At 34.1% G+C, this 13,014-nt stretch overlaps 1 non-coding gene across 1 annotated transcript; it reads left to right on the top strand.

Moving 5' to 3' along the window:
- The first annotated feature begins 322 nt into the window (after positions 1-322).
- Positions 323-429, top strand: LOC140894159 (small nucleolar RNA R71). Its single transcript, XR_012153706.1, has one exon. It is a non-coding gene; the product is annotated as a small nucleolar RNA R71 (small nucleolar RNA).
- The last annotated feature ends 12,585 nt before the right edge of the window (positions 430-13,014 follow it).

Genomic DNA, 13,014 nt, shown 5'->3' with positions numbered 1-13,014 from the left:
CTCTGCATCGCATTTTTCACACCATACTTCTTGCACTCGCATTGCCGAATGTCCTACACTCAGTTCCTCGATCCTTTTGTTCATGACTTCAAGTTGAGCAGCCACAGATGTGAATGCTTCAACTTGATGAATTCCAGTTGATTTCCGGGCCCCACTCCTTTCAGATTGAGTATGATAGCTACTGGTTTCCATTTCCTTGATTAATTCATAACCATCCTCTGACGACTTTCGCAGTAGATTCCCACCTGCAGCTGCATCTAACATGGTACGATTTGAATGAGAAAGTCCATAGTAAAAAGTTTGTAACACAAGACCGTCTGGTAATTGGTGGTGTGGACATCTCCTCAGTAGATCCTTGTAGCGTTCCCATGCCTCATAAAATGTTTCCTGTTCACCTTGGGAAAAAGTTGTGATGTCTGCTCTCAGCTTCATTGACTTCGATGGTGGGAAGTATTTGGTGAGGAAAGCTTTATCCAGATCATCCCAAGTTATGATGGAACCTGCAGGTAAATTCGTTAGCCATGCTTTCGCCTTGTCTCGTAGTGAAAAAGGGAATAAACGCAAACGAATAGCGTCATCTGAAACTCCCTGTATCTTGAATGTATCACAAATTTCTAAAAAATTTGTGAGATGCACATAGGGTTCATCAATGACACTTCCACCAAATTGAAGCGTGTTCTGAACCATTTGAAGAATCGCCGGCTTTATCTCAAAGTGATTCGCTGCTACAATTGGCCGGATAATGCTTGGTCGAGGACCTTCAATATTTGGTAAGGCAAGATCCATCATGGATCTGTAAACTGGTGGTTCTTGTTCGTGTTCTCCTTCCATTTCTTGCTGTTGTTGCCTTCTTCTTCTGTGAAAGGTTCTGTCGATTTCTGGATCAAAAGGCAATAGTCCTTCAGGTGAGTGTTGCATGTACTGCAAGAGGATCCTGCATTCCACAGATGGAAAAGAATGATTAAAATTGTAATAGAGAAAAATCAAATCAAACAAATTAAATTTTATTTAGTCCCCGGCAACGGCGCCAAAAACTTGATCGAGCAAATACTACCACGAAAAATCAACGTAAATATATCTATCAATTAAGCTCGAATAAATCGCAAGTGCACGATTCAAGTTATAATAGAATGTACTGAGTACGAGTATCGTCCTCAGGGACTAACGAAAATAATTTGTCTTTTCAATTTTTAACTACACAAAGTATCGAAAAAATGATTTGTGAATTATCTAACATCTAAAATTAAAACTCAATATAAATAAACTTAAACTTCACAACCAAGCCAACAAATCTCAGAGTGAAGAATAACAATTCAAAATGATTTTGTTGGAATTTTGGTTCACCTTTTCCCTAATTGATCTGGACGATTGCAACTTAATTTATTCTTATAAATTCAACAGAAGTTCCTATAACATTGACACTCTCTCTCGAGGTGATGCCAAACTAATCAAATCAGTGAAATAATTAAATCTCTCTAATTATTTATCACGACTGATTGCTTTGCGTTCTATGAATTCTACAACTTTCAACCTGGTGGTCTATGGCTATCAACATGTACTAAATACCATATCTATATGCATATTTTAAGTCCATGGATTATATCATTCGTCCTAATTATAAACCTATCTCTCGACAGCAATTCATAATTTACGAACCTATGTTAAAGGTAGCTAATCATTAACATAGAAAGAAAAACATGATAAAATCAATTATAAACATAAATCAATTCCCAATACGTCCGGTGATTCAATCACACTACAGTGTTTCGGGATTAGGATCCCCTCGATTCCAACAAAATAATATTTTAGCTACTAGAATTCATTACAAAAATTCAATCTCCAAGATGTTCAACATAAAAATTCAGAAGAAGAAGAAAAGGAAAAACTCCCAACGGAGAAGAGAAATCTCCAACGTTCAGCCACCGGTAATCTTCTGATATGCGTCCCGTCTAACCCTCAAAAACTAAAGAAATAATTGTATTTATAGTTCCCCAGAATCCTCTCCGAAATAAACTCTCAAAATAATAAAAAAAATAAAAACTGCGCGACGCGCCCGAGCGGTAGAAATTGGCCGCTCGGGCGCCTCGAAATTCCTTGCGCTACTGTCTCAAAAATACGTGACCGCTCCCGAGCGGTAGAATATGGCCGCTCGGGCGCCTCAAAATTCCTTGCGCTACTGTTTTTCTCAACCGTGTATGCGCCCGCGCGGTAGATAGTGGCCGCCCGTGCGCCCTTATTCGTTTCCAGAATTTTGCCTTTCTTCTTGTTCTATCTGCATGGCCTCTACTGTGCATCACCTTCCCATCAAGTATCGGCATTTCTTGGTGATTTCCTGCCATAAAAATAGATAAACCATAGGAGTGAATACGAACATAATAAAATAATATAAAGAACAAGAATGGAAAAGAACGGACAAAATGTAAACGAAACGAAAGCAAAACAAACACAAAACAAGCAATAAAAACACATAAAAATGACTTCTATCACACAACGTGGAACAATAAATCCAAATCATCAAGAACCAACTCAAATCATGGTTATCAATTCTAGAACTTGCATATATACACATATGAAGTCTCAAGCATCAATCCATGCGATTATTACATAAAACAAATAGTTATAAAGATATTAAACTATCAACTACACAAAGTGTACTTCAAGACATAATTCTTCTACAAGTTTGATGCTAGTTCAACTATCATACATCATCTAAAACCCGGGTCCTCACTTGCTAAATCTCATTCCCGAGCTATCAATGTCGTCGTTGACTAGCTCCTGCCCCCTCTGTTGCCATGCACACATACAAAACAAAGCAACAGCCGGATAAACTTCGGTGAGAAAACATTCCCTATATAATCGACATATATAAAACGTTAAATAAATCATATCGACTCTATTCATAATCGACTTAACAATAGAGTAAATAACGCATATATCGATTAAGAATTGATTCATAATTCGTCGTTGCCATCAAGATTCGTAACCAATCTTGACATGGATATCCATCTATCGTAGTCATTCTGGACTAGAAAATAAGATCGCCTCAGATCTTGGCATATAATCAATTCAATATCATATCATCATTGTATCGACTCAAACTCAAAGATCCACTACAGATGGATCGACAACATCAAAATCAAATCAAAACAATAAACAAGTATATGGTTTTGGCGGGACAACTCAAGAAACGTCATTCTCGAGTTTCAAATCCCTGACTTGCGATGTCGTCATTATACCTTCGTATTTCTCGATTTTGAATACTTCAAATCTGAAACAGAACATCAAACATTCATATAAAACTTCGTTAAAGTCTATCATATCAAAATCGAATCAAAACCATCAATAGATCATCAATCATTCTCATCAAACCTCAACTTTTTCTTCTTCGGTTCAACTCGGATTCTGGAGTCGTTAGCCTTCAAAACTCAACTGAAACTGAAGAATAAAAATACTATAATATCAATAACATCTAAACAAAGATCTCAGCTCAGTCATAGGCTATCGAAACAGTTTTAAAATATGAATCGACAACGTAGCGATTGAAAATCAGTAACCGACAAAATATCGAAATCAATATCAACCTCAATACCATTCATACTCATATCTAAACCAATAATACATCATCCAAATCATTATATCAGCAGCTATACTCATCGATATACATGCTGGAAATCATAATAAGTTCATTCAATACTCAATCTTTGATTCGATGTCGATATCAAATCGCATAAAAGCTCAAGAACATGCTCAAGATGTAAACAGCTGATCTCTGCCAACTTTCAACCCTCAAAACATGCAGAAATAAATAAACACTTACACTATATTTAAGTCCTCGTTGCAAGGATTTCAGAACAATTTTCGGAACCAAAATCGGATAACCGGATTAAAAGTTACGGCAATTTGAAAATCCAGAAATCAAAAGAACAAGAAGGGTTCGACTTTCTGATTCAATTTGTCTGCATACATATATCCCTTCCACGTATTCATGCTGAACAATATACTTAATAATCGGATAACTTCAAGCATAATTGCTGTTTAGTCCCTCAATTCTTCAATATTTGCTATTTGGTCCTCGACCCTTATTTTAATTCAATTTCAATCTTAAATAATTTAAGAATATTAGAATTTAAATCAAAACTCTAAATATTCCCAAATTAAATATACTTGGATTAAAATTAAATTATCTCGGATTAAATTAAATAATCCTGGATTAAATTAAATAATTCTGGACCTTACAGTATAGGTGTAAGTATTTAAAAGTAGGTGTGAGTGTTGCTTTAAAAGTACAACTTTAAAGTACTACAACTTTTGCCTCCTAAACTTACACTAATAAAATTCCTAAATAAAAAAAAAACCCCAAATTAAAAATATTATATTGGGTTTTACTAATCCGGGTTTATTAAAATTCTAAATTTTGAAAAATTTAAAGAATAAGCCCAATATTTCAATAATAAATAAAAAAAATGATTTCTGATACCCGGAAAACTTCTAAATTTCAAACTCTCATCTAATTTCCTCCTACCTCCCTACTTAACTTTTAAAATAACAATCTTGAAATTTACCACCGAAATCCACCATCGCCAAACACCGGAACCAGAAGTCACTGTCTCAAAAATTTTAATAATAAATAACTTAAAATATTTGAGCATTTAAACATTAAAGGAAATTTAAGCAATTAATTCCAAGCAATTAAAATCATATTTATTAAAAAAAAGAATTTAGGCATGGAATTTAAATTATGAAATCCTAGGTGTTACACATTGTCATCCCTAGTTCAACCTTGCTCATATTTATAATAAAAAGGTAATAATTGACATAAAAAACAATATTTTTCATGTGAATCCAAATAAGAGATATGTCTCACAAGATTGATCCATGAGACAGTCTCACAAAAGTTTTGTGATTTTTAAATTAATATAATAAATCTTTACTAAAATTATTAATAATATTACTCATTACTTTCCTTATTTATTTATTATATTATGGGAATTATTTAACTAAACATTTGTTTGACAATGATTTTTTAATATAATCTTCTCTTTTTTTTTTTGTATTTCCTTTGTGTTTGAAGGTCATTTTGTAAATTTTTTTGAAGGAAGATCATAAATTAAAAAATTTGTTTGACCAATGTCATTTTCAAACTGATGTGAAATGCCCTTGTAGATGAAGTGAGCATATATTTTCAACAAAGAGAATATCAATTCTCAAAGTATATTAAGTATGAGTTTCGATCACATGGACAACCACCTTGGGCAACTACGTGAGCAATAGCTGACATGACAATCACTCATTGGATGTACAAGGTGTCACGTCAGCTGTTGCTCACGTAGTTGCTCATGGTGGTTGTTCATGTGATCGAAACTCTATTAAGTACAATTGTGTATCCAGGATTTTCAATCAGGAGGGGCGAATTTAAAAAATTTAAAAAATTAATACAACACAACGTATAATAAATATCATATATATTAAATTCATATGTTTCTACTAACACATATCGATATTTCATAATTTGAAAATGTTGAATACTAGCTCGTTATCAACTGTCTTAAATACACATCGATCAATATGTGGTATCAAACAATCATTTAACAATATATCATCTCTCAAAATTTGATTTTTAAGATTTTCATTGCTGAAAATACTATCTCTACATTTATAACGGATATTAATAATGTTAAATTTAAAATTATATCTATATATCAAATGATATAATTGATGTTTATTTGATTAAATCATTACTTTACAAGAAAACTCTCTAATTCCTACAACTTTAAACGAATAATTGCTATTTAATTTATCAAAAATCAAGTTATCAAATTAGTTTTAAGATGTATTAACTCCATTAGAGATAAAACCGAGCAAACTGAAGCAATTTTTGTTTAACACATTCAAGCCAAAGGACTTTTCATTTTCTTTTTTAAAATAAATATTATAAGACAATACAAAGCATAATGCCAAATCTATTATATCCTAAAATAAATTATAAATTTATTTTTATCTTATTTTATTCATCAAAGATCATCTTAATCAATGAATAAATAAATTAATATTTTATAGATATACCATATATGTAATACTAAGTTATTTAAAAAAAAATTCAAGGAGGTGATTTCTCAATTAAATTTGTATTTAAAAGAGAGATCATGTATATAGCACTAAATATTTTTAAAATTTCGGGGGGGGAGGGGTGCGATCGCACCCTTTTGGGACCATGTAGGTACGCCACTGATTAAGTATATACTGAAAATAATAAGCTTAATAAATTTTTTTAGACCATCTAAAACATGACTCTTAGATTTTTTTTTTTTACTAATTTAAAATACAAATTATTTCAACACTCCTCTTAATTTGTAGAGTGTTGCTATGGGTACACCCATATATACTTACTGCGAGATTTACATCCAATTTATCACGAGATTTATATTCATTTTCTCGCGATATTTTGACCAAAAAAAAAACAATTTCTCTCTCTCTTTTTTCATTTCACTCAGCACGATATTTTCTTCTTGGAGAACAAAACTTTCTTCAGCTCATGGTCTTCGCCATTCTGACCACCACTCACCACTCCGACGATAGCTCGCGGCTCCGAAGACAACTCAACATTCCCGCGATGACTAGTTGGTGACCCATTTTTACTTTAAATATTGCCCTGAAAATGATTAACCTAGGTATGATTCTATCATATTTGAGTAATTTTTATTTGTAAAATTAATTGATGATTTGATATGATGCATTCATGAAAATAAAACTAATTGTTTGTGGAGAATTTGATATGGGTAATTGGTGAAACCTCATAAGAACACTAGAAAAGTTAATTCACAGTAATGGTAATAATATTTTGAAATTTTGTATACATTCATCATGTTATTCTCTTCTTTGTGGTCATCGATTAGGATTTCGTGTATTCCTGAATTTGTTTTAATTTTGTTCCAGAAAGTCTCAGTCAGGACTGCAATGTTGAAGACTCAAATTTTGTTCAAGAAAGCCTCATTGCTGCAATGTTCCAGAGAGCCTCCGCCATTGACTGCAATGTTCCAAAAATTTTGTTCCAGAAAGTCTCATTCCTGTAGTAGATACAAACACAAATTTTCTCAAAATTTTGTTCAGTGGCATGTAATAAAGAATTTTAAGGCGTTATTTTAAGAATTTTTAAGGCTTTCTTTTTACAATTTTTGGGGTCCTAAATCATTTATTTGATGCATTTTTAGAAACATCAACTACTACACCATTTCACTTTAAAAGTGCAAAATGATTTCAAAATGGAATTGTAGTTTTTTAGTTTTTATAGGATAATTTGGTCATTTTAGAGGTGGGTGTACAAATTGATGTACAATAATGGATGTACCTCTAGCATTTTCCTAATTTGTAATATTCAGGTGTTGAATTAATTCTCGAACTTTCCCACTTGGAGTATATTTCATGACAGCTTGAGGATCTTTTTTCCTTTTAAATTTGATCGGCACATCATATTCATTCTTTGCCTTGTAATTCTTTAACGTCCTTTTCAACTGAAATGATTTCTTCGTTTTCTTATTTTCTACAAAAAAAACTTTTATACGAGAACAAGTCAACACTATTAATGTCAAAATATTTGGCGAAGAATGAGATTTTTTTACCTGTAATTTTGAATCAACTGCTTTATTGAATGATCCATCTCCTTTGGGAGTTGATTGTGGCTCAAGGTCATGAGTGAAAGATGGTTCACTTGAATCTTCATATTTTGGAGAATCATGAGGCTAAAACTTTTATTTTCTCTTATTTGAATTCTTGCCACACTCATAGTCACCCTTTTTTTTTTTTTTTTTGTCAACAATTATGCATGCATTAATATCACCAAAGGGAATTGAATAACCTTTGCTAAGTTGCTGACACTTAGCAAATTTTGTGCAAGATTAGGCACGTTATAAATTAAATTTAAATCAGCTTTTCTTATATTTATATTTGGACAGTTTATATTACTGTAAATGTTTTCCTATTTCACATTCCATTTAAATTAAATCATGAAAAACTTATTAGTTTGTGTCAAAATAGAGGTATGACATTTATTTTGTAGCATACATATGAGCATAACTGAAACAATTCCATGTAGATATTATAATAATAAAATAATTTTGTAATAACATATTTGGTTATTTTAATGTTGATTTCATTAAAATATAATTTTCCATTTATTTCAAAGAATAAAATTATCATCTTCATGATATGTTTTCTCATTCCATGAGAATGCTCCTCCATCCATTCAACTTGCATAGCTGGTATTGAAAATACTCAAAGTAAACTTTTCATTTGCTAGACAGTGATCTTATTTGCTTCTCTCCTTGTCAAGTCTTTTCTCATAAAGTATATAGTATTTCCTTCCTGGTTTTACTTTGTACACCAGTCTTTAATTATAATTGGCTGCAAATCCAAATAGATGAAGACTTGAGTTACTTGATTCTAAATTTGAATATCTAGATCATTTTCCAACTAATAAAAAAAAACAAATCCATATCCCAGATCTCATTGATTAATCTTTAAAATTTTAACATATGTTGTGTCTTTAGATAAAACTCACTGCTATAATGACTAAAGCTTCATATAAGATCTAATAATTTATGCATAATCACACAAAAAAGACATCCAACCTGAATAGTTACACAAAAAAATGTGTTCATGCATGCATTATACATGTTTAATATGAACAGCATGATGGAACGCTGTTCCTGGATCTGTGTGATCCGGCACCCAAGGCAGCGGAAGTTTAAAATTTTATGATTTGGAACAATTCCAGATCTATGGATGCCAGATCCTTTGTGATTAAAACAATTGAGTAAAATAATAATAACAATTATAATTTTACCTCTTCAAGCTATGGCTTGATCTATGGACTCCAACATATTAAATCTGCTCTTGTTGTAAATCCCAGGAACTGAAGTCTGGATCAACTCCTTAATCAGGTCCACGAATAGAAACTAAACACTCTGATAGATTGCACTAGAAAATCTATCAGATGTTTCTCGATGAGATTTACAGATCTGATCTGTCAATTCAGAATGTAATTTTCCAAAAATCACAGACTGAATTCTCTCACGAAAGGGAGAAGGGATTTTCGAATTCCTAGCTTGGAATAATGTTGTGTTTTTGAAAATCCCATCATGTACTATATATAATTTCTGTACTGGACTAACTTATATGTCTAATGAGACACTAACACCTTAGGGCCCATTAGTCATAACTTAAGCCCAACAAGCCAAGCCTGTTATTATAGAAATTAATATAAAATTTATCATGACTCTGATTGATAAACTGATTTCACCAATGTGCACAGAAACCATTTTTGCACCTTTTAAAGTCAAGATAATTTTTCTGAATTCGAATTCAGTGATTTCCAAAAATGTCCATCCCTATGTCATTTTAGGAAACCTTACTCCCTTTGCTTTATTATGAGAAGTCCAACTTCTCTGTCGCTAAATTTAACTCTTTAAATTTAACTATCTCAACAGGGATTAGAAATCCATTACTTGTGTGACCCTCATTGGTTCAGGGATACAGCTAGCCGTGGGCTCACAACTCCTTGTGACTCGGAACATCATTTCCGACTTACCCATCGAATCATGGTATGAGCGCCTAGCAACATCGTCCCGTGATTCCCTAGGTATCACTAATAGCACCTGCAAGAACCAATAAGTTTTGGTTAGCGTACAGTACGGTACCTTCATCCAAATATCCCGATCGAATCAACAACCATTGGTACATCGAGAGTTGTTAGAGATTCGATAACTATGCAATACATCTGAGATCAAATAGTGACATCGCATATGCAACTAGGAAACCGCGTAACCTAAAGCATATCAAGTACTCTGGCCAGAGATTTGTCACACTAATATCTCCTCAGATCACATAGGATATCCACTCCCGTAGGTGTGTGGTGAATCCTTGACAACCAATCATTGACTCATATATGTGTCGTGACTGATACCCGGAACAGCGGAAGTTTAAAAATTTTATTTTTCGATATGGAACGATTCCATATCGTGGGTATCAAATCCTAACGATTAAAATTGTTGCAAGTAAAATAATAAACACAGTTAAATATTTTACCTCTTCAAGCTAAGGCTTGATTATGGACTCCAACAGAATTTAATCTGCTCTTCTTGTAAATCCCGGGAACCGATGACTATCACGATCATCCTCCGAAATTAAGTCCACGTATAGAAAACTAAAACCCTCTGATTGATTGCAATAGAAATCAATCAGATGTTTATCGAAGAGAATAAACAGATTTGATCTGTCAATTCAAAATGTAATTTTTCACAAAAATTACAGACTGAATTATCTCAAAAAGGAGTAGAGGATTTTCGAAAAATCCCCTTGAAAATATATGTGTGTAATTCGAAAATTGCAAGAGGAATTGTATATAATTTTTGAACACTACACATGTATTTATAGATAATTTCTAGACTAGATTAAGTTATAATTGTATTAGGACACTAACTCCTTAGGGCCCACAATCCATAACTTAAGCCCAACAAGCCAAGCTTGCTATTATAGAAATTAATATAAAATTCATCGTGACTCCGATTGATAAACTGATTTTACCAATGTGCACATAAACCATTTCTGCATCTTTTAAAGTCAAGATAATTTTTTTGAATCCGAATTCAGTGATTTTCAAAATTGCCCATCCCTATGTCATTTTAGGAAATTTCACTCCCTTTTAGTTAAGAAGTCCAACTTCTCTTTCATTAAATTTAACTCTTTAAATTTAACTATCTCAACGGGGTTTAGTAATCCATTAATTGTGTGACCCTCAATGGTTCAGGGATACAGCTAGCCGTGGGCTCACAACTCCTTGTGACTCGGAACAACAATTTCCGAATTACCCATCGAATCATGGTAAGAGCTCCTAGCAACATCGCCCCATGATTCCCTAGGTATCACTGATAGTGCCTGCAAGAACCAGTAGATTTTGGTTAGCGTACAGTACGGTCCCTTCATCCATATATCCCGATCGAATCAACAACCATTGGTGCATCGAGAGCCGTTCGAGATTCGATAACTATGCATTACATCTTGGAGATCAAATAGTGACATCGCATGTGTTACTAGGAAAACCGAGTAACCTAAAACACATCATGTACTCTGGCTAGAGATTCGTCACACTAATATCTCCTCAGATCGCATAGGATATCCACACTCGCAAGTATGTGGTGAATCCTTGACAACAAAGCATCGACTCCTATATGTGTCGTAACTGTACCCAATCCCGACACCTGATGACCCCAATAGAGTCGGTAAACAATTCAAAGTACAGTACTAGCATATAGAGTCTCAATGATGTTTCAAGTAGTAAGGACTAATGGTGTACAACCAAAACCGCGGACTTTATCCACTCGATAAGTGATAACCACTTGAAAAGTCCGAATAGGGTAGTTCGATCATTCATCATATGAATATCCATTTGCATGCTTTGAACATCTCCATGTCCATTACCAATGAAACGTGGTAATTGGCATCACAAATGCTAGTCTCAATCTCGAGCGATCCTTATCCTTATTAGCGGACGGCTCAATTGACTAGAAACTGTTTAGAATATACAGTGACTATAAGATGTGTTTCATAATAGTGATCTCTCTTTATTCACTATCTCATCTTACTTACACTATAATATATTCAAGGTCTTTATCAAAACATCAATAGTATATCAAAATATAACAATATGAAGAAAGACAAAGAAAATGCCATTAATGAATGTAAATTATATTAAACAAAGATTGTTTATACATAGAGTCATAAAAGCCCTTAGCCACAAGTTGGCTAACCGGGCACCCACTCTTTCAATCTCCCACTTGCCCTAAAGCCAACTAGTCATACTACGTAATCCCATTGCTTCGCGATGTTTGTCAAACAATGGTCCTGGCAAGGGCTTAGTAAGTGGATCAGCGATATTGTCTGTAGAGGCCACTCTCTCGACAGTGATGTCTCCTCTTTCTACAATCTCCCGGATGATGTGGTATTTCCTCAGTACGTGTTTGGATCTTTGATGAGACCTTGGTTCCTTTGCCTAAGCAACGGCACCAGTGTTGTCGCAGTACACCGGAACTGGACCAACAGCTTCAGAAATTACGCCCAACTCTTGGACGAAATTCCTCATCCAAACGGCCTCTTTAGCAGCAGCTGATGCTGCAATGTATTCTGCTTTAGTGGGGGAATCCGCTGTGGTGTCCTGCTTGGAACTCTTCCAAGAGACAGCACCGCCATTGAGCATGAATATAAATCCAGAGGTTGACTTCGAGTCATCCACGTCGCTTTGGAATATAGAGTCAGTATAGCCTTCCAATTTCAATTCTCTTCCTCCATAAACCATGAATATATTGTTAGTCCTTCTCAAGTACTTAAGAATATCCTTCACGGCTTTCCAATGCATTTGACCGGGGTTGGCCTGATATCTGCTCGTGACACTCAGAGCAAAGGCTACATCCGGTCTGGTAGATATCATCCCATACATAATACTACCTATGGCTGACGCATATGGTATGTATGTCATTTTTTCTATCTCTTCGTCAGTCTTGGGACACATAGACTTGGATAGAGAAACTCCATGACACATAGGTAGATGTCCTCTCTTGGACTCATACATAGAAAACCTTTTCAATATGGTGTCGATGTAGGTTGCTTGAGTGAGTCCTATCATTCTCTTAGATCTATATCTATAGATCTGTTCCCTAGAATATAGGAGGCCTCACCCAAATCCTTCATCGAGAATCTACATGATAACCATATCTTTGTTGACTACAACATCCCTACGTCATTTCCAATGAGTAGGATGCCATCAACATAAAGCACTAAGAACGTCACCGCATCCTTAACTACTTTCTTGTACACGCACGGTTCTTCCGGATTTTTGATGAAACCAAAGTCCTTTATTGTTTCATCAAATTTCTGGTTCCAACTTCTTGATGCTTGTTTGAGACCATAAATTGATCTCTGAAGCTTGCATACCTTATGCTCGCTTCCCATGGATGTGAATCCCTC

This window comes from Henckelia pumila, chromosome 3, assembly GCF_033568475.1.
Source record: "Henckelia pumila isolate YLH828 chromosome 3, ASM3356847v2, whole genome shotgun sequence".
Classification (NCBI taxonomy): Eukaryota; Viridiplantae; Streptophyta; class Magnoliopsida; order Lamiales; family Gesneriaceae; genus Henckelia; species Henckelia pumila.
The sequence above is the reverse complement of the archived record's forward strand: the minus strand, read 5'-3'. Positions and strand labels throughout refer to the sequence as shown.